This window comes from Orbicella faveolata, unplaced genomic scaffold (genome assembly GCF_042242905.1).
Source record: "Orbicella faveolata isolate gen_17 unplaced genomic scaffold, um_ofav_v1 contig_12, whole genome shotgun sequence".
NCBI lineage: Eukaryota > Metazoa > Cnidaria > Anthozoa > Scleractinia > Merulinidae > Orbicella > Orbicella faveolata.
Window position 1 is genome coordinate 10,434,783 of NW_028301539.1, and position 18,612 is coordinate 10,453,394.

The 18,612-nt window shown below is 40.9% G+C and overlaps 1 pseudogene across 1 annotated transcript; it reads right to left on the reverse strand.

Moving 5' to 3' along the window:
- Positions 1-131: 131 nt before the first annotated feature.
- On the reverse strand, positions 132-14,331 carry LOC110050176 (uncharacterized; annotated as a pseudogene). The gene is made up of 4 exons (XR_016205744.1): positions 13,799-14,331; positions 12,454-13,120; positions 11,318-11,860; positions 132-2,315 (listed from the first exon to the last, which is right to left on the reverse strand). The product of XR_016205744.1 is annotated as an uncharacterized LOC110050176 (transcript).
- Positions 14,332-18,612: the final 4,281 nt, after the last annotated feature.

Below are 18,612 nucleotides of genomic sequence, written 5' to 3' on the forward strand. Positions count from 1 at the left end.
TCTGTAATAGCTTGATATATCATTCGAATTTATTTCTTGCTATTATAAAATTAACGTTAATACAACTGATTTTTTCATAAAATCGTTTGAAAAAAAAACTGCTTTTCTTTATCCTTTCTTTTTTCAATTAGGATTAACTTAGTTTTGATCAGATTGTGAATCTTAATTTATTTAAAACCATTAACACATTGAAGTAAATTTATTTATTTGGATTTTGTTAACCACATTTTGTCGATCGTTGCTAAACTCAAAAACGCTTTCTATAAGTGAATGACATTGAGACGAAACAACTTCGCTGTTTTTGTTTTTTTTGTTATCCATCTGTATCTGTATATCTGCATGGCAGAAAAAAAAAAAAAGAGAACGATTTTAGGCTAAACCATATACTCATAATTTATAACCCTGTTTTGGAAAGATATCAACCAGTTTGGGTATATTGGAATACTCATGGAAATAGTTAATACATCCAGGCTTAATTTTAATGCAGATACTATTATTCGCAGGGAAAGACTTGCTTCAATAACTCCTCTTTAAAATCAATAAAACACAAGAGAGTTTGTTTAGTTTGAGTATTTTATATTTTTGCAAGAAAAAACAAAACAAAAAAAAAAACCTTAAACAAACTGAATTAACAACTACTTGACTCGTCCGCGACAGTTAAATATGGCGATGGAGGCAATCACATGAAATGAGTGCAACATTAGCTTTTAATTTCTACCCAAGGCATATGCTGCATATTGTCTGATTGATTTCAGGTGGAATTTTGCCGTTCTTTCGTGAACCGCACTAAGCACTACTATTTAAGTGATTGTATTTGGACATTGTTACCAAAGAGGTTCACATCTTTTAATTACATATGCATATACATTTGTACGTTATCAAACCTTCCCACTGGGGCTTTTCAATTAAAATTTCAAAAATTGTAATAAAAATGATGACAATAAAAACTATCAATCTACATTAAAATGGTAAAAATATGTACAATTAACTCTGATAAAAACTAAAATATCATCATATATTTATATATAAAAAATACAACGAATAAGATAAAATTAAAATTAAAGTTTATCTCGTCAACGGTGTCGTCATATGTCATCATTAAAGCTCACAAGAAAGCTGCACCTGCTTTGACAAAGCTATATATGAAATTCTTTATTTTTAACTCAGCTCTCTTTATGCTACCAGCTCCCTGTCAGTCAGAGGCTTCTGTCAAGAAATACCGTTTAAATCCACAGTAAAATTAGACAATTTAAAAACGCGCCTGTATACAGCCCCGATCACTTTCTAGCTTTTCAATGTTTATTTGTTTGTTTACTCTTGTGCAGCTGTCCGTGACACACTGTCACAATCATGCAGCACTGCATTAAAACTATCCACTACTCCCAAAAAGATGTGATGTGATAGAATGTTGGAATCTCTTTAGGAAAACAACTGTTACCTCTCCTTAGTTAAAATAACTTTCTTCAAACATCCGAGGTTGTCGTTTTCGAGAGCTTCCGAAAGGATCTTGAAAACAGGGAATCCTTACAGAGGCAAGCAAACAAGGAATCCTTCAATGGGCAAAGCTTTAAAATTAAAAAAAAAAATTATAACGCACTTGCACAGCTATTGTTTTGCTCATTAAACCTTTTGTTTGGTGACATGTAAACATCAACGTTAGCAACGATCGCCCTTCTGACAATAATTATTTCTATGATAGCGGCCGCATCTTCATCTCAGCGAATTTAAGTGAAAGATCCCTTTCAAAGTGATACCATATGACACCTTGCCAATTTTGTTTTTCTCCCAAGTATTGTCCATTTAGATTAGAGCACTGGCAATCTTGGTACCACCAGGCGCCAGTACATTTAACTGCACAATTCTGAGAGTTATCTCTGTCATTATCTCTGTCTTTTGTTGTAAAAGGCATGTTGTTATGATATCCAAACGAATCTTTTGCTGTTCCTGAATATGAACCCACTGCAAGTCGATACTGCGCTTGCTCGTCACCAATACTGAACCTGCCGTATCTGGCATAACTCTAACTCCGTTCCAGTCCTCTAACTCCATTCTTAAGGTACTGGGTCTAGAGGCTGTCAGCCTGTGAATCTTGTCATTCCCAAGCCAAAACTCGCCAGACACCTGGCCAAAGCCTGCTTTGTAATCATTCCATCCACGATAGAAGTCTACCCAGCCATCCTGTCTTCTGTGAAACACAGTTCAACCTCCACCGTCAGTGCGCATGTCACAATAGACCTTAAATTGTCCTTTACCGTTTGGGTCGACAAGGTACTCTCCACTCTGTGTATAGCCTGATTTGAGCAGTTCTGAGCAATCTGTAGAAATAATTTTAATAAATTATACCTGTGTTTCTTGTCGAACCCCTTGCAACAGTAACGAAAGTGCTAAAATAATTTTGAAAAAAAATTATAGTTGTTGGAATCGTTTATCCGCATCCGAGTTCAGGTTTAACTTGTGAGCAGCTTTGAGCTGAGCTCGTGTGCAAATTTTCAAACAAATTTGCACGGAAGGGAAGGGGTAGGATGGGAGAGTTATAAGCGCTCTGATGACCACAGAAGCTACCGTTCAAACGTATCAGGTGTTCTCCATGGAAAATGCGCGGTGACAACACTGAAAGACCAGTACTATTTACATTCACAAAGCTGAAATTAAAACCAAAAAAACAAAGAAACAAACTGAAACCATTAAATCAATAAGAGCTTTTAATTAAAGGACTCGAGTAATATTTGCGGTTAGTTGCTTCGTAATTATTAACCATGTATTGTTGAAAGCTGAACTTTCTAGACTAGCCGTTTTGTACTAGAGATCGGACGTGACATTGCGTGACAAGCCGAACATTCTAGATAAGTCGTTTTGTATTGTTTTGTAACCCGGATGTGACGTTGCACGAATTGTTGTACCCCCCTATAGGGGTTGTAGAAACATGTGCTCGAAGAATAAATATGGAGTCCAAACATGGTGACCCGCGACGTGCTTAATCATAGTCTCGAGTGTTGTTTGCTTTCGTTTGTCGCCAACGCCATCGAAATGAAGACGAAACAAATTGATCAGCTGAAGAGAGCTCGCACTGGGTTGAGAGGCTGGATGAAAAGGGATTTTAACGCTGTTAGAAACATTATTGAGTCCGACTCGCCTGAAATTGCTCGAGTGGAAGAAAAACTCGATTCGATTGTTACGAGATTGCAGAAAGCCGAGGGTCTGCAGATGGAAATCGAGAAGCTCTTGGACGATGACTCGCAAGTAGGAGATGACGTGGACGCCCAAGGACCATGGTTCGATATGGTAAGAGAACGAATTCATGATTTGAAATTATGGTTAAAGAACAGCCAAAAGCAAAATACAAGTGAGAAGCCTGAACCCATTGCACCATCACCAAAACATACGTCAAGTGCGCCTAAAATGAAGTTGCCAAAAACCGACCTTAGGAAATTCTCGGGCGATGTGTTGGACTGGCCAGAATTTTGGGACATTTTCAGAGTAGCAATACATGATAACGTTGAAATACCTACTGTGCAGAAGTTTGTTTACTTAAAGTCCCTGCTATCTGACGAAGCCGCAGGATACATTGCAAACATCAAAACTGAAGAGGCAAACTATGAAGTTGCTGTACAACGCTTGACATCACGCTATGGCAAGGATGAAGTGCAAAAAACTCGCCTAATGACTAAACTAGCAGAAATAAAAGCACTTGAACAATCCAATAAAGCTATGAGAGATGCATTGGATGAGTTTTGTGCAACTGTGCGAGCGCTTGAAGTACGAGGAGTTACTACTCAACAATATGGAACCCTTTTGATGCCTTTGATTGAATCAAAACTTCCCAAGGATTGGAGATTGGTGTGGACCCGAGAAAAAGCTAGCTTATCAAAGGAGGATGTAACATTCTTGACGCTGTTGAAATTTTTGGAACAGGAACTGGAAATTTGAGAGAGTGCTGACCAGACTGTTGAGATACAACAGCCATCTAAACACCACCAGTCTATCGAAAAGGAAAAACCTTTGTTGCCAACTGCATCTGGTTTAATGGCTAAATCTGTAACCTGTACCTTCTGCAAGGGTCCACATAGTCCTAAACAGTGCTCTGTACCTATGTCGGTTGATGATCGCTTTAAGAAAGTGAAAGAAATAAGGGCTTGCTTTCGTTGTGCTCGAAGTGGACACTGGATGACTGCATGCAGGTTTCGAAAACCATGCCCGTGTGGACGAGGATCCCATATCCCTCAGCTATGCAAGACTGGCGGAGTGAAAATTCCAGAAGTTCAAAACCCCACTCCAAGTACGGGTAACCCACCAAACCACCCTCCTGCTGCCCCTCCTTATACACCAGCTAACCAGAGTCATTTGCCACCATTATCTCAACCTCCAACAGCTGCTGTAATGTCTTCCGCTAAGAATGCTGACATCAAAACTGCTGGCGTGATGATGAGAACTGTGTGTGTTGTTATTGGGGTTGTGGCTGTAAGAGCATTGTGTGACACTGGGGCCACTTTTACAATGATGTCATCATCTTGGGCTGCAAATATACCAAAGAGAGTTGTTGGAAAACCTCATTTGCGGATTGAGACACTTGGAGACGTGCTGGAAGGCGAATTCGATGTTGCTGAGGTGACTGCAAGAGGAATAAACCCTCCAAATACCTTTACCTTCCAAGCTGTAGTGATGGATAAGTTGTCTGGTGTCTTTGAGAGGGTGGAGCCTGAGTCCTATCGAGCCCTTCAAGAGGTTGTTGGTGGTTGTCCAGTCCTTGCTGATCTCGCTGGCCCTGGTACAGATAGTATTGGTATTGTGTTTGGAGAAGATTGCTATGACACCATTGTCCAAGGTATGACAATTAAATTGAGGAATGGTCTCAAAGGAACACCGACAATTTTTGGGTGGGTCCTTCATGGTGGAAGTGGATCCATCCCATTTGCGGGTGTAGCTGCCAGAGCTCATATCCATGCATTTCGGGCCTCTGTTCATGAAGAACTGCAGAACTTTTGGACTTTGGACCACCTTGGTGTTGCACAGGAGGAAGTGTTGGAACGAGACCTTGAGCTGGAGGTAAAGAATGCTATCCAACGCAACGAATCTGGGAAGTATGTTGTGTCGTGGCCTTGGAAACCTCAAGGTCGAAAGCATTTAGCACTTAACAAGGCCCTTTGTGAAACAAGGCCTCGTCGCATGGTGAGAAAGTTGACGCCTGAAGAGTACACAGCATATGACATTCAGTTAAAAACACTCCTCGAAGAGGGTCACATTGAGCTGTTACCAGAAGCCTGCATTCCTCAGTCCTATCTTCCACATCGAGGAGTTGTTAAGCCTGATCGGGAGACAACCAAACTGCGTATTGTGCATGATGCCTCAGCTAAGTCTGAAGGAGGCCTTTCTCTTAATGATGCCCTTGAGAAAGGACCAAACTTGTTACCGCTGTTGTGGGGCATAGGTGTAGGTGATCTTGAAAAGGCATTTCTGCAGCTGTCGCTTCGTGAGGAAGACCGAAATGTTTGTTGCTTCTTGTGGCTCAACCCGCAAGGGGAGATTGAGGTGTACAGATACAAAAAGGTATTCTTTGGTGCCAAATCATCACCATTTCTGCTGCAAGTAGTCCTGAAACAGCATTAAGAGGGTTTCATCAGTGAATCACAAATGGCTTCCCAGCTTCTTCGCAACCTTTACATGGATGATCCAGTGAACTCAATGGAGAACACTGAGGAAGCAAGGGAGTTCTGGCACGAAGCAGTGCGTATCTTTAAAGATGGTGGCTTTAACCGGCGGAAATTTCGGTCCAACGATCAAAATCTGCTCCACGAGTTTTCAGACAGCCAAGTGCAGCAACTTCACAAAGTACTTGGGGGTATTTGGGACTGATGAACTTCTTCCACTTGTTGATCTGGAAGTTATGGTACCCAAGAAACTTACGAAGCGAGAAGTGTTGTCCTGTCTGTCTAAGATTTACGATCCATGTGGGCTAGTGAGTCCAGCTGTCACTCCACTGAAGATTATTGTCCAAGACTGTTGGAAAGAGAAGCTCGGATGGGATGAGGAAGTTAACCCGGATTTGCGAAGGCGTGTTGAAGAAGTATTGAAAGGGTTGTCAGGAGGAAACCATCTGAGAGTAAACCGATGGTTGGGAATAACACCCTCTCAGTGCCAGGACACAAAACTGTCACTTCACGTTTTCTGTGATGCCTCCTCTAGAGCCTATGCTGCGGCAGCCCACATTCGTGTTGCAGATACAAATGGGGACGTAACAGTGAATCTTGTTGCTTCAAAATGTCGACTTGCCCCACCGAACGGAGACACGATACCTCGCCTTGAACTTCTTGGTGTCTTACTAGGAGCTCGACTTCTCAATTCACTGAGATTGGAGTACAGCGGTGTCTTTAAGATTGATGATGAATTCCTTTGGACAGATTCCAGTGTTGCTCTCTCGTGGATAAGTCAGGGACCGCGTGTGGGTGGAGTGTTTGTCGCTAACCGTGTGGAAGAGATTACTGCTGTTGGTGGAGTGTGGTCGTGGGTTCCAACAGATGAAAACCCTGCGGACTTACCTACTCGGGGTATGACGGTAGCTCAGTTGTCTGACTTCAAGATTTGGTGGAGCGGCCCGGAATGGTTGAAACGACCTGAGGCAGAATGGCCGAAGCACCCAAAGAATGACACAGATGCTGCATTGCTGATGATGGCCGTAGCTGGTAATCAAGAACCGAAATATGTGGAGGAAATTATTGACCCACCCCGAACGAGCAAGTACCTTCGCACTTTGAGAAGTGTAGCTTGGATGCTACATTGGCGCAAGCCTCCTAAAAACACCCAAAATATGCTGACCTCAGAAGAGTTGCAATATGCCAAAATGGTCATCCTGAAACAAGTGCAAAGGAAGTTTTTCTGGAGGGAATTAGAGTCAATGGAAAACAGCCAACCAGTTTACCGCCAGTCTAGTCTGCGGTCCTTACACCCGTTCTTGTAAGGAGGATTAATCAGGATGGCGGGTCGCTTGCAACAAGTGGAGGCGACCTTTGAGGAACTCCATCCAGTGCTGGTTAAGAAGTGTGGTGTTGTCAACCAATTGGTGCTTCATATTCACGAACAAATGCAACACGCTGGTACTGCAACAGTTATTTCGGAACTGAGACGCCAAGAGATTTGGATCCTGCGCTCTAAGAAATCAGTCTCATCAGTGATACGGAAGTGCAGGAAATGTAGCAGGTTCTTGGCGGCTCCTGCATCTGAACAGACACCTCCTTTCCCTAGGTATCGTGTAACTTGCAAGTGTCCCTTTGAAACAACTGGCATGGATCTAGGAGGACCATTATACCTGAAGGATAACAGTAAGGTCTGGTTCGTAGTATTTACCTGCATGTCAGTTAGAGCCATTCATTTGGAACTTGTGACGTCGCTGTCTGTAGAAGCGTTGACTCAGGCACTGCAGAGATTTATGAACAGAAGAGGTGTCCCACAATTGTGCATAAGTGATCACGGATCAAAATTTGTGGCGGCAGCTAAGTGGGTTAAAGAGAAGAATCTTGACATGAAGTGGCAATTTGTGTTGAAACGCGGACCTTGGTGGGGAGGAGCCTGGGAGAGGTTAGTGGGCATTGTTAAAGGCCTGCTACGTCGCTCGTTGGGCCATGATGTGCTTTCCTGGGAGGAATTAGTAACCGCTCTAACCGAAGTGGAGAAAGTCATCAACCGCCGGCCTATCACTTACTTGTGGGAGTCGAGCAATCCTGATGGTGGTGTTCCTATCCCTTTGTGTCCTGAAAAGTTCCTGTTGCCACCGCGAGAAGACATCAAGGAAGAAGAAAGAGAACTAAACATCTCTGATGAATTTCAACGGAGAAAAAAGTGGCTGTCCTCCATGAATGACATATGGAAGAAAGAATACTTGCATCAAGTGCTGGGTTCACAAGGGGAAGTTCGGAAGACTCAGCCAAATCCTTTAAAAGAAGGAGAAGTTGTCCTTGTAGCTGATGACAGAGAAAAACGTCTAAATTGGAAGATGGGGGTTGTCCGGCAGCTTGTTCTTGGCAGAGATGGAAGATGCCGTGCTGCGACTGTCCAGGTGAGGTCGGGACTGCTAACCCGACCAATTCGCAAACTGTACAAATTGGAGCTCTGTGCTGAATCTGACAATCTCCCGCCCATTACAAGCTCACCAGAGAGTACTGAACAAGATGGTGGGATGTTAGACAGCGAGGCCGAGACGATGGAGGATGAAGATGAAGAAGCTGAACCTGAAGTCACCCTTCTACAGAGGACTCGGAGAGGAAGAGAGATTGTTCGTCCAAGTCGCTATAAAGACTGACCAAGTCGATATAAGGACTGGACAAGTCGCTATAAGGACTGACTAAGTCGCTTTAAGGACTGACCAAGTTACTTTAAGGACTGATTAAGTCGCAACAGGCTACCGCAAGTTGCGAGGTGGAGGATGTTGAAAGCTGAACTTTCTAGACTAGCCGTTTTGTACTAGAGATCGGACGTGACATTGCGTGACAAGCCGAACATTCTAGATAAGTCGTTTTGTATTGTTTTGTAACCCGGATGTGACGTTGCACGAATTGTTGTACCTCCCTATAGGGGTTGTAGAAACATGTGCTCGAAGAATAAATATGGAGTCCAAACATGTATGTGTTGGAACTCTTAATAATGCACAACTGGAAATTTTTAAGTGTTGCCGATGGATGTAAAATTTTTTGTTTCGAGTGCATTTAAACTGGAACCAAGGATTAACTATCTGTAAGGTTCCTCTTAAACTTAGGTAACCACTGCAGCTTGTCAGAGATTGCAGGTGGTGAAGACTAAAACGTCACTTTGTTCGTTAGTGGCGTAAACGATTTTAACACTCATGCGGTATAAGATAGGTCATTTGAAAGACTACGACAATTAACTAATTGCTTTACAAGGCTTGTTCATCTCAGAGGCGCGCGACCAATAACGCGAATTATCATATCTCTCAGTTACTACGCGCGCTGGGATTGGTCAATTTGACACGCCGTATTCTATTGTGCAGCGCGCTAAATTTGAAACTCTTATTGTTGCCAAAATGTTTTCTGATTTATCGCGAAGTGTCTTTAACTTTCATAACAAGTAAAAGTTTAAAGCTTTCTTTTACTCGAAATTGTGTATTGAAACGGGATAACGACTTGACAACGATTTCAAATTGACTCGTTTTGCTTTCGACTTGCGTCAAAATTTGAAGCCCTTCCGCGTTAGTAGAAATCGTTCCCGAACCCGTCAGACTTTCCCCTTCGAAATAAAGGATGATCAGTAACTTACAGTATGGTCCTCAAACTCGGTTAGAGAGGCATAGACGTATAAATTCGAGAAGATATAAGAGGTATAAATTCGCAAAAAAAAAAAAGAAAAAGCGTCACAAACTTGGAGTACGGGAAACTGATAGAATTACCCAATCACTGGCCGATTTTGAGCTAACACACTTAAATATCGACTTCACGACGATTTTTTGCGAGATCAAGTAGTTTGGTTCGAAGTTGAGGTGACAGTAGAGCAAATTTCAAACGATTTAAAAGATCCTGACGATGGTGTTGTGGTTGATGTCCCCGCCCATTTTCTTTTTATAAAACGTAATATGTTGTAGTCATTGATTAAGAAATGGAAGCGTGCAGCGTGCAACTATCGAGTTATGGATGCACTTGGGAGGTTGCTAAGCACGAAAGAAGCGTGAGAGTCGCACGAGGCGATAGCCGAGTGCGACTCTAGCGTCTTGAGTGCTTAGCAAACCTCCCAAGTACATCCATAACTCGATAGTTGCACACTGCACGTTTACCATTTCTTTTATAACACTGAGACTTTTGAGATAGTATATATTGAATCTCGTCCGGCTTACATGAAGTCAAAAGCGCGATAAACCGCGCGAAAATGTTCGTTCAAAAATGTGACAAAGCGACACATGAAAACTTTTCTTGGATCGCGGCGAGTTAATAGTTTCTTTGGGAGACAAACAATTTCAAACTGCTCAGTTAACCTAAATATCAAGCTCACAACAAACGAAAATTGCAGTCGGTAAAAGCGTTTCTCAAAAGTTGGTTAAGCTTAAATTTGGATCAGTTTTCCGAAGAACTGAAAGCAAATTGCATATGGTTGAAGCTTTTGGTGGTTGACTACTTTGTCCTTCACGGCCCCTTCGGCAAAAGAAAAGAGCAATATTGAACCAGAAATTTCTTTAAAGGGAGAGTGGAGAAGAAAGCGAACAAACACCCTGGCTTTGAGTTGTTTGAAATGCTCTTCTTCAATAGCAGGTTTGTGGGTTGCGTTTTCCTTTCCACTTCGCTTTAAATTCAATGATGAGTTGCGCGTCCAAGACTGAACTTGAACACATGAATGGCTTTAAAAAAGATCACTGACACTTTCATTACTTGGTAAAATAAGCCCAAAAAGATTGAGGCCTAAAGAAAAATGTCAGAAATATAAGCTTATATTGTGCACGATACAGTCTTCCTTTCGAGCGCCTGTTTCTTCAAGAGTTCAATTCACGATCGAATGACGAGCGTTCGAGCAAAACTAAAACCCGGGAACTGAAATAATTTATTAGAGGCTACCAGTATTTGATAAAACTTCCTTTATTAAAGCTCAGAACAACTATTACCTGTGACGTTTTTGGAACAGAAGGATTTCGTATGTAAGACTTTACAAGCAGAGATTTGTTAAAGCATTTAAATGGCTTTCGATGCCAGAAAGGTTTTATAATGAAAGCTTGTGCTAAATTTTATTGTCGTCAAATCGATAGAAAATTCTCTCTGAAATTCCCGCTATGCATTACTAATCTTGAAAGGTTGATACAGACCAGTCTGTTGTTGTTTGTTTGTTTTTTTGGTTTGTCTCCGAGTGCCGTGTACCTTTGTTCAACCAGCTGATTCAACTCCTACCCTCGTAAATTCGCAAATTTTCAGGTTGAGGCCCGGCAAAAAACTTAAGCTCGAAATTTAGAAGTTCACGGGAATAAAAATCCTCATTTTCGAAAGAAGATTAGATTTTTCCATATTTTAGGAGAAGAAACAATAGGAATTATGTTTTACAAAGCGTCAACATCGATGAAAAAAATTGCCAAGAAAGAGTACAAATAAACAAACTGACTCAGCGTGCAACCCACGGGCAAATGAATCGAGCGTATCAGCCAATCAGCACGCGTGCTTCGCTAAGGCTATGTTATAAGCAGATATATAGAGAACAGCCCTTTCTGAATGAACGGCCGCAGGGGCAAATACAGTTTGCAACAGTGGGCCCATCAACAGGACTATTTTTACTGTAAAAGTTTGATTTTGTCTGACAAGAGTACTGGGTCAGAATTGAAGTGCCTCTAGTGTTTACTTACCTTTACCGATCACCTTGATGCTGGTAGCAGTTTCGACATCAGATACTCCTGCACTTGTGGCGACACAAATGTAATTCCCTGTACCGTTCATTTCTGTGTCTCTGATGACCAACGCACCATTGATCTGCTGGGTCCGTCCAGTGGGTAATTGAGCTCCTACCCTTTTCCATCTGATGACTGGTTCTGGATCACCAGTAGCGCTGCAGTTTAATGTCAAAGTGTCGCCACTACTTACAAAAACCTTCAAAGGTGGCTTAACACTGAGTCGCGGTAGGGGTACCACAACTAGAAGAGTTTTCTTGACAACACTGCCTAAAGTGTTTCTCGCTGTGCAGAGATAGCTGTCAGAATCAACTTTACGGGCGTCAAGAAGTTTCACGACACTGTTTCTAAACTGCAGCCTTTTTTGGGGTAACTGACCAAATGACTTACTCCACGTGACGACAGGCTGTGGATGGCCAGTCACGTGACAAGCTGGGAAAACAGCATCACTTCCTTCAGCAACATACACAGGTCCCGGCTGAAGGTATACACGAGGAAGAACTGAAATAAAGGAAATATATGCTAAAGCTAATAGTATCCTGTTTTTTTACATGTCAAGCGTGGATCTCAGTGTGACAAAGCCATGAGCCATAAGTAAATTCCACATAGTTACGGAAGTGATACGATATAGACCTCGTGGATTGTATTTTCCAATGAAATATCCCTTTATAACATACTTACAACATAAGGTTGCGAATTTTATTTTAGCTGACTTTAACGTCAACAGTCGCTTTTCAGTTTTCTGAATCGAATAGCAGCTTCGTGGACAGTTTTTCCAGTTTCTGACCATGACGTTGCCCGTTTTCTTGAAAACAAAAATATCGCGCGGAATCGGCGCCACAAGAACAGAGTTTACGTTTAAAAACGTTTATCCTTTCACAACGCTAAGCCATAAAGTAGAGAATTATATATCAACCATTACTTGACTGAAATACCACTTAAGTCTGATTTGCACGTACAAGCTTATCAACGGTCTTAAGGTCCTGCCTATACGACTAGGTATGCGTTTTCAATAATGGAAAAGTTGAAAGTTCTAAGCTAAGAGTGACAGGTACTAGAGTTAAGTCTTATTAAGGGATAAAAAGATATCGTACCGTTGACTAATAACTGAGCTACAGACTGAGCCTTTCCCAGGATGTTTGCGGCAGAACACTGGTACACTCCAGAGTCATTTCCGGTCACGTTTCTTAACTGCAGCTTTCCTTTGAAAACCGCCGCTCCGACGACTTCTCACTGATTGTTCAGTTTTCTCCACTCCACTGCAGGCTCAGGATTACCGCTGACTGAACACTGAAACGAGGCTGAACCACCCTCATTCACTGTCAGAGTCGCAGGAGAAACAACAACAGCAGGAGATGATATCGATTCACCGGGTTCACCTTTCGTTCCCGGCATGCCTGAGTGTCCCACATCTCCTTTCTCGCCTTTGCTTCCAGCATTTCCCTTTAATCCCGCAGGTCCCACAATGCCTTGCTTGCCGCTCTTTCCTGGCGATCCCATAATGCCCCTATCTCCCTTGCTTCCAGTTGTTCCTCTTCGTCCCCGGTCTCCTTTTCTTCCTCTCGATCCGGGTGGACCAGGAGGGCCTAGAGAGCATGTGACACCTTTTGATTGACAGAGATGAGATCTCCACTCTGATAGAAGTTTATTGAATTCGTGCATCGTGTCCGCTTTGCTTTTGGGTTCCGTCGCGTTCCTAGATGAGTCAGCTCGACGGCGGTTCCTTTGGAGCTTATAGGACTGAATTTCTACAAATGAGACGTAAAAAAAGTTGTAAGAATATACTACTACTTCAACAGAAATGTACGCGTGTCTATAGAAAAAGGCTTTATGCTTGTTTCAAAATAATGTAATAGTTTAGTCCGCTTTTGAACATACCTACAGCAAAACAGCGCATGTTTCTCAATTCTGAAAGACTCTAGCATACACTTTTCTTCTTTGTTTTAACCCTTGAGACGAATGGGACAGAAATTGACATTATGTTACAAGCAAACACGCCAATTACGAGAAGAAACTGATAGGGATGTTAACATCGGCGGATGTACAGTTCAACATATCCAAGAATCCAAACTCATGTAATAAGATGTGACAACGAATCAATTGTGAGCTTTGTCGAGACGATTCCTATTTTTTATTTTGTGTCAGTCTTTGTTGAGGGAAACTCGCTCGAAGCACGATTTTTCCTCTGAAGTTGTCAGTATTTTTTTTGTTGTTGTTTTTCAGGAAAACCTTGACCTGCTAACCTCGAGTTTGTTTGTCAAAGAAAACAGGATGGAGGAAACCATGCAACATTTTAGTCTAGCTATGATTCATTTGTTATATGATGAGCGTTCGCTTAAATATACCCTCATAAGATATTATAAAGCTGTTACCTAGAAATACCTATTATATCAAACTTGGATATTTCCAAATGGCCGGCTTACCGGCAGCATCCTTGATGAACTTTCTGTTTTGGTCGTTTGGTGGTGGTTTACTTGACGCGGCAGCGCTCTCTAGAGAGCTAATCCGCCTGTTCTGGTCATTCAACTCCAATTGAACTTGAAAGAACCCAGTGCAACAAAACACAATAGACAACACAGAAATCACAGAAGCAAAGGAAGGCGCACTTTGCATTTGAACAGTCATTTTGGGCGTTTTGGTGATCTTGGCAATCGATCCTTACGAATAAATCGAGTCAACAGATCACGATTGTGGGGCAATTTGCCAAAGCATCTGGAGCTATTTATGTACCATAAGCTCAAGTTATGCAGGTACTTGTTGAAAGACAGGGAATTTTGTAGAAAATTGCCGACATTTTGGAATCAACAGAATATGGACAGTAAATGATATAATAATAAACAGCAGTCTGTAAGGTACAGGGCACGCATTCCATCTCTAATAAGGATCAAAGCAGAAATATTTTTCGCTGCCGCCTGTAGCCTTCATGAAATCAATAATAATAATAAAAAAACACTGTTTGATTGAAAAGCTCAGGCCCCAGGAAACACACCGCTCTTTAGCTTCGCTTTTCAGTTCCGCCCTTGACACTGAAAACCACAGGCTAGCTTTTCTTAGAAAACCTAAAGGAAAAAGATTTCTTCCTAGTATTGGTTTTCAGCGCGTGACGCGTGACACGTGAGGTATACATTGAGCCCATGATGTGGGCTTCTTACACTTAAGTATCCCAAATTAACAAGGTCGCTACAAAATAGATTGATTTCTTCCTAGTATTGGCTTTTAGCGCGTGACGCGTGACACGTGAGGTATACGTTGAACCCATGATGTGGCCTTCTTACACTAGTATCCCAAATACACGGTCGCTACAAAATAGATTGATTTCTTTGATATGACATGCATGATCATGAGTCTTGAGCAGTTCATGAAAATGCAACAGGATCGATATGTCGTGGTAAAATGTGTTTTGCACTTCGTTGAGAGTTTTGTTTATTTTTAGACATTATGTTTGTTTTCTTAGTGATAAAACCGAACACGCGAGATTCCCGCCATTTTTGCTTTAGTAGCCAATCGGATTATGGCTCTCGTTCGTGGATTGGTACGAGTAGGATATCAAGAGATCAGTAGAAAGCAATCCTTTTATCGAAAACAGTGTGTTTGTGCTCTTTGTACAAAAGTAGGAAAATAGCGCGTCTTAAACGGGATTATGCCTTACAGAATTGTGAGTATATCGACAATATGGTGGATAATGTTTTTTGCTGTTTCGTTTTTTAGGTTAGATCCGATTTTTTAGAATTGCTATAGTCAACCCACATGTATGCCTTTGCTTTCAGTTGACTGGCTAGCTTGTGCTGATTAAACTAGTTCAAAATTCGAGTAGTACCCTGATCCGTGGTGGGAAACAAAATGGGGCATATTTTCAAAGGCCTTTACATGATAACTACTTGTTAAAAGAAACCGATCGAGTCCTTCATAACTTAAACAACAAATAAATAAATAAATAAATAAATAAATAAAACTTTCAATTTGATTGGCCATTCCGCAATACTTTCGAAGTCCATGCTAACCTTAACGCTTCTATTATTGTCTCGATATCCGTCACACCCAGCCCACCATTGTCGTCATTCTGATATAATCCTGCTCTTTTTGTTTTGTTCCGTTTATTTTTACACATAAAAATAAACAATCTTCTCAGCTTGACGTTGACAGCAGTATCTTTTGTTACATTGATGCTTGAAGCTGAATATATGAAAGATGATACCCCAAGCGCCTTGATTACCATGATTTTACCAAATGTGTTAAATCTCGTAACCCCAATATATCTTACTTTGTTTGCAGGTTGAAATCCTTTCTTAGCGTATTGTTGACATTGCCAAGGAATGTTAGCTGCAGCGTTTGCGTTTAAGGCGCATTTTTGCCCTTGCAAATATGGTTCTGACTATAAAATTGTGAATCTGCAATACAGCAAACATGGCTAAATGGCTGATAATAATTAGAAGTCAGGAAAGGCAAAAATTTATTTTGGTACCACACAGGAATTTCTTCTTTATTGTGTGTTTCACAGCCAAACAGAATAACAACGGGAAATATTTTGCTTCCTCCCACTACTCCTGTGTCCTCACACTCAAATCTTTTCTCCATCTCACTCCTGCTAATTTTTTTCTGACTCCACGCACACTTTTTTTTTTTTTTTACCAATGTTAGTCTTTTTTCAGCTACTTTATTTTGTAATGTCCATGCAGGATAGCCAAGACATTAATATTGGTTATCTCGTCTGCATGCCTTAGGTGCTGTTTATTCACTTGTTTCACGCTTTTGTTATTTCTATGAGATTAAGTATAAATTGATCACAGTTGTTTGTAAAAAAAAATGTTTTTTATTGCTCTACATAATAGCCTTACTAAAAAGTTTTAATAAATTTATTTGCAGATCGTTTAATTTTCAACTGACGATGATCAAGGATCGATCGCAACATGCTTTAAAATGTAAATTGATGTTTCTGAGTATTCTTTCCAGTCTGCGTCTATCCATACCTTTTACATTGATTATTCTGCACACATGAAAAATACGACTGCATTTCTTAATTTACTTGAAGGAAAACAAGTGCTCATAGCGGCACTTGTGATTTAAGTAGCCTACCAAGGCATTAACAAACTTAAAACCGTTTTGACTCGTTCTTTTAAGCCTCGCTGTCTTCAAATAAATCTCATGTATGCATTGTTCATGTCAAGATGACGAAGGTTCATTAAAAAACGTCTCATTCTTGATAGGCCAATAAGCATGATTGTATGTCCAGCTGTTTGCGTACGCACTGCGTACCTATCTTTTTTTCCTCGCGCGTCAAAATAGGGAGAGGACGAGTTTCTTATTGGTTATCAAGGACAATAATTGACCGGTTTTTTTTTGTTTTTTTTTGACGTCCTTTATTTCCCTGGACCTATTACCATACGTTCTAGACAGTTCTTGTGTTGATTCCTTAGCAAGAGTGGTACTGCCTCGTTGAAGTTGTTGCGCCGTAGTATGGCCATTGATTCGATTGCGCGCGGAGCAATTGTTTTCAGTTTAACACCCATGTCTGTCTCGCCGCCGACAGCTTTTTTTTTTTGCTTGATAAAAAGTGGAAAGCATGTAGCAAACCTCCAACTCTAGGTATTACGGCCATTGTTATTGTTTTGTTCTTCCAGTCAACCAGTCTAGCTAATTATTTGTCTTCGTAGATTATTACAACCTTTGTTCAGTTAGTTATTTTTTTTTCCCCAGGGAGAGCTTTACTGAATTTCAAATCAACATACCAGGCTAATTAGATAGCAAGAGTTCACTCTCATTTTCACGCCAGTAAGTTGCAACGATCATTTTGCTTCAGCTTGTACAGTATCACTGATTTTCTCAGCTGTTTCAGGTAGGTTAATACTTTTTAGCTAACTTAAAGCAGGCTAAGTAACGAACCCATGTCAGTTTCTTAGAAATCACGTCACCGACCGGAGCCAATGTAACCACTGCAAACACAGGCAGATAAGCCGCACTCGCAGATAAGCCGCACCCCGAGTTTGGCAACTCAAATTTTGCAAAAACGGCTTTTAAACAAGAATTACCAATTTTCTTTCATTTACCTGGACGTATTCTCATAAGTACTATGTCGTTGCACCGCAGTAAAGTCATTTATTCGATCTCGGAGCATTTTCCTAGTTCGTAATTTTTCCCGAATACACACCCATGTCTGTCTCGCCGCCGGCAGCTGTTTTTTTCTTGATAAGAAGTGGAAAGAAGAAATGGAAAGCTCTAATACAAGGTTAATACGGCCATTTTTGTTTTCTTCTAATCAGGCCATCTACGCTTGCGAGATTAATACGTCTCCTTCCAGAAAAGAGCTTAATTCATTTCATGTTATTAGCATACCTAGATATAAGTGGTCATACCTATTTACAGGCTAGCGCGTTAATCATTATACTTCACCTCGTAATTCAGTGAGGAGTGGCTGTTTAAAAAAGATTCGCTTGCAAAGACAAAATTCAAATGTAACTACAACTAAGTGTGACTACCGTAAACACCGGATGTAAGACATATCAGAGAAAAGGTTTTTTTCTTTCTGTTTTTTTTTTTTTTTTTACTCAACTGTGAAAATCAAAGACAATGATTATTTATTTTGTGTGTCTTTTATTTACCTGGACGTATTTCCATGACCTGTAGACATATAGTGTGTTTGCTTGCGAAGACACATAATCTAGCTAATTATTTGTCTTAGGAGACTACTACAGCAACTGTTCAGTTATTTTTCCCCAGGGAGCTGAGAGCTTTACTGAATTTCAAATCAGCGTACCTGACTAATTAAATAGCAAGAGTTCACTCCTGTTTTTATGCCAGTGAGTTGATCATTTTGCTTCAGCTTGTATAGTATCGCTGATTTCCTCAGCTACTTCAGGTAGGTTCATCCTTTTTAGCTAACTCAAAGCCGGCTAATTAAGTGACGAACCAATGCCACTTTCTTAGAAATCACTGACCCGGGCCAATGTAACTACCATTCAGATTACCAGCAGATAAGTCGCACTCGCAGATGAGCCGCACCCCGAATTTGGCAACTCAAATTTTGCGAAAAAGTTTTTTCAAAGGAATCAAAATAAATCGCCTAAAATCCGCCCTTCAAAAGGCTTGAGTTTCTCTAGCTCTCTCTAATACGCACTTATACAAGGAAGACGTATAACACGTTCTGAAGACGTACAATGTTTTCAAATCTAAATCAAGTACGTCGTACAGTTTATTACTGCAGTTTAGTGAAGTTTATTACGTCGATGCAAAATTAATTATGCAAATGATATTTTCGA